Raw genomic sequence first — 4,609 nt, forward strand, 5'->3', positions numbered from 1 at the left:
GGAAAAACGGAAAACCTAACAACTAACCACTGTTCAACAAACAGTGAAGGATTGTCTTAACAAGACAGTTAAGAGAATCGAAGGATTCTCAATACCCTCCCCTCAAGCTGGACTGTATATATTGATCAGTCCAAGCTTGGGTATGATGTGTTTGAAGCTGACGCGATGCGGAAACTTGGTGAAGACATCAGCCAGTTGCTCATCGGATCGGACAGGGAGGAGATGAAGAAGGCCTTCCTGGATCTTTTCACGAACAACGTGACAGTCAAGCTCAATGTGCTTGGTCCGTTCGTGGAAGCTCTGGTTATGGGCAATGTGACGAGCAGATTTGTTATCGCAATATAGGGCTGGAACTCCAGATTCTTCAATATGAAGGTCTGCAAGTAAGTAGTGGAGCCACTGTATTTCACATACAGTGGCAGCAAGGGCTCTATACTCAGCCTCCGTAGACGATCTGGAAACAGTCTTTTGTTTCTTAGATTTCCAGGAAATAAGAGATGTCCCTAGAAATATACAGAAACCTGTAGTGGATCTCCTGGTGTTAGGGCAGGTAGCCCAATCAGAGTCACTAAAACCCTTTAGATGCATAGGTGAGTCAGCAGCGAAAAACAATCCTTCACTGTTAGTGGATTTGATATATCTGAGAACATGTTGAGCAGCCCGAAAATGATGTTCTGTAGGAGATTGCATAAATTGACTAAGTAAATTGATGGTATAACATAAATCTGGTCTAGTATTTGTGAGATATAGTAACTTCCCTATCAGCCTTCTGTACGGTCCAGGATCAGTAAGTTGTTTATCCAATTTGTATAGTGAGCTTGTGTCTCTAAGAAAGGGTGTAGTAGAAGGTTTGCATCCCTCCATTCTTGTTTCCTCAAGTATGTCTAATGCATACTTTCTTTGACATAAGTGAATACCCTTCTTAGATCTAGCAACTTCAAGTCCGAGGAAGTACTTGAGCTCTCCAAGATTCTTTATACGAAATCTGTTATGTAGGAGTTCTTTGATGCAATTGATTTCTTCCAAGGAATTTCCTGCCAATACAATATCATCCACATATACAAGCAAGGCAGTGAAATAAGTACCAGTTCTCTTAGTAAATAATGAGTGATCTGACTTAGATTGTTTGTAATTGACAGAAATTAGGTAAGAGGATAATTTTTCAAACCATTGTCGGCTTGCTTGTTTCAAGCCATATAGGGATTTATTTAATTTGCAAACCTGTCCCTTTGTATGAATACCCAGTCCTGGAGGTGGATGCATATAGACTTCTTCATGAAGGTCACCATGAAGAAAAGCATTGTCAACATTTAATTGGTGTAAAAACCAATTATTTGATGCAGCAAGGGCAATTAAGAGTCTAATAGTGGTTAATTTTGCAATTGGTGAGAAAGTGTCAAGATAGTTTATTCCTTCTTGCTGAGTATACCTTTAGCAACTAACTGTGCCTTGTGTCTTTCAATACTCCCATCAGCTCTATACTTAGTTTTATATACCCACTTGCATCCTATAGGAGTTTTTTCTGGTGGTAATTGTGTCAGGGACCAAGTATTATTATCTTGCAGTGCCTTAATTTCCTTCTGCATTGCCTCTATCCATTCCTTTTTGTCTTTAGCTTCATTGTAAGTCTGGGGTTTTTTATTCCCAGTAATAGTCATGATGTATTTTGCATGTTTCCCTGATAAATTGTCATAGCAAAGAATTTTAGAAATCGGGTAAGGAGTTTTGAAGTTATTTTTTACAGTCAAGGAATGATTCACTTGGTGGACATAGTCTTCCAAATAAGCAGGGGTCTTTCTAGTCCTTTCTGGTCTTCTGTGTCTGTAATTTTCTTGATTGTCATTTGTGGTAGCAAAATTGTCCAGTTCTTCATCTTGGTTAATATCCTCAAGCTCATCATGTTGGTCTTCATAAGTGGGATAATAGTCCTTTGAAAAGTCAGTGAAGAACTCATCTGCATCCTTCTCAGTTTCTGGACTTTGCTGTTTGTCNTGAAAACTCTTATAAGGTAATATTTCTTCATGAAATATTACATTTCTACTTATGAATAGTTCCTTAGTGTTTATGTCTAAAACAATATACCCTTTTACACCACTTTTGTANCCTAGAAAAACTCCTTTTCTAGCCCTAGGNTCTAACTTGGTTCTACTGTTTTCAAGTGTAGAAGCAAAACATAAACACCCAAACACTTTGAGATCTAAGTAGGTAGGAGGCAGATTATAAAGCATATCATAAGGAGTCTTATTTTCAAGACTAGGAGAAGGCAACCTATTTATCAAATACACAGCGTGCCCAATAGCATAAGACTAGTAAACTTTGGGTATATTAGAATGAAAAAGAAGACTGCGTGTAACATTGAGTATATGTTGGTGTTTTCTTTCGACTACAGAATTTTGTTCTGGAGTCTCTACACAACTTCTTTGATGTATGATACCATGCATATTATAGAAATTAACACAATTAAACTCTGGCCCATTGTCGGATCTAATGATTTTGATCATTTTATTAAACTGATTCTTGACTTTGATAATAAAATTTTGTAATAGATCTTTGGTTTGTCCTTTATTATTCATTAGGAAAACCCATGTGTGTCTGCTGTAATCATCAACTATACTAAGAAAGTATCTATGTCCATGAATAGAAACAGTGTTTAATGGCCCCCAAATATCACAATGGATAACTTCAAAACATTCAGTGGTAACAGATAAGCTTTTCTTAAAGGGTAACTTGTGCTGTTTGGCAAAATGGCAAGTATCACATACAATATCAGTTTTGATCTTAACATAAGGGAACATTTCACATATGCGTTTTACAACATGATGTCCAGGATGCCCTAGTCTAAGATGCCACAGATTAACATCATTCTTTTTAAAAGAGAAAACAGCCTTGTCAATATCTCTTTGTTCTGGTTTAGGAAAATCTTGTAGATAGTAGAGACCATTCCACGGTTTAGCATATCCAATTGTCTTCAATGAATGATTCTCCCTTATCTGGCAGTTCTCATAAGAAAATATTAGATTGCAATTTAAATCTTTGATGAGACTTTGAACAGAAATCAAATTAAAACAGAAATTAGGTATGTAAAGCACATTGAAAAGGATAAAATTCTCAGTAAAACGTATAGTTCCAGCATATTCAGTAGTGATGACAGTTTTATTTGGTAGAGTAATGGTAATAGGTTTGATTTTGTAGAAAATAGTAAAATTATTTCTATCATGAGTGACATGGTCTGTTGCACCCGTGTCAATGACCCAGGAAGAATTACCTGGTTTGTTTTCAGTTTCTTGCCTCTGAACTTGGTTAATCTTGTGAACGGATGATTCTTCTGTCTTTTCTATCATCTTTAAAAGTTTCTGCATTTTTTCTGGTGTAAAGAGATTGGGATTAGAGCTGTTGTTAGTCTGATGTTGAGTCTTCAGGATGCTCTTAGAGTCATTGTTGTTTTGAAAGGCATTGACAGTGTTCCAGTCACTCTTTTTATCTTCCTTCTTGTACCATGGGGGAAACCCGTGCTTAGAATAACACTCATCAACCGTGTGATTCATCTTATTACAATAAGAGCATTGTTTTCCATAATTTGGGTTTCTTCCCCTTCCTCTGCCTTGTCCACGAATTCCAGTAGCACGTCCCTGATTCCTCCAACTCTGGTCAGGTTTCCACTGATTGTTTCTTTCAGCCATGTTAACCAGAATTCTGGAATCTGTGTTACTCTGTTTTTCCTGTCTTTCTTGTTGGATAATCAAAGAGAAAACACGATTAACATTTGGTAAGGGATCCATTAAAAGAATTTGCGTTTTAACAGTGTTGTAAGAATCATTNAAACCCTTNAGAAAACAAATCACATGCTCCATTTCTCTATATTTCAACGAAACTTTGGACAAGTCACAGTTGCATGGTATTTCACAAGTGCAGACTGGTATTGGTCTTAAAGACTCCAATTCTTCCCATAAAATCTTCAGGTCAGTAAAGAACTGGCTGACTCCACGTTCTCCTTGTTTAATTGAGTGTATATCTTGCAATAAATCTGAGATTTTGAAGTAATCCCCCTTTGAAAACCTTTCTTTAAGCTCGTCCCACAATTCTTTCGCTTCTTCAACGTAGATGATGCTTTCAGCAATATGAGGAGATAGGGTCTTTGTCATCCATGACAGGATCATCACATTACATCTTTCCCATGCATCGTAGGTATCATCATTTTTCTGAGGTCTTTTAATTGAGCCATCTATGAACTTAACTTTGTTTTTCGAAACTAAGGCCCTTCTCATGGCTCTGCTCCATGAGGAGTAATTATTTTCATTAAGAACTTGAGTGATTAAAGTCAAACCTGGGTTTTCTCCCGGGTGTAGATAGAATGGGCTTGCTGGATTGAAGGTCTAATCAGATTGTTCCATGGTGGTAAAAGAAAGATTTCAAGAACCCAGCCCAAGAAGGTCCAAGAAACGGCAGCGATGGCAACAGAAGCAGAGCAGGTACTAGACCTGCTCTGATACCATATTAATTCGAACCCAGCACTATAGCTTAGAGGCCCAATACGCGTTGGCCCATTAATTTGAATGAAAGACAGATACGTTCTGTCTGCGTGGCATTTGCTGAGAACGAGAGAAGAGTT

General features: G+C 37.5%; 1 protein-coding gene across 1 annotated transcript in view; it reads left to right on the forward strand.

Annotated features, from left to right (window-relative positions):
• The window catches only part of LOC106777254 (endonuclease 2), a 7,899-nt gene that overhangs the window by 945 nt on the left and 2,345 nt on the right, over nt 1–4,609 (forward strand). The gene's annotated exons all lie outside the window — the stretch shown is intronic.

The sequence above is a fragment of the Vigna radiata genome, chromosome 11 (assembly GCF_000741045.1).
Source record: "Vigna radiata var. radiata cultivar VC1973A chromosome 11, Vradiata_ver6, whole genome shotgun sequence".
Lineage (NCBI taxonomy): Eukaryota > Viridiplantae > Streptophyta > Magnoliopsida > Fabales > Fabaceae > Vigna > Vigna radiata.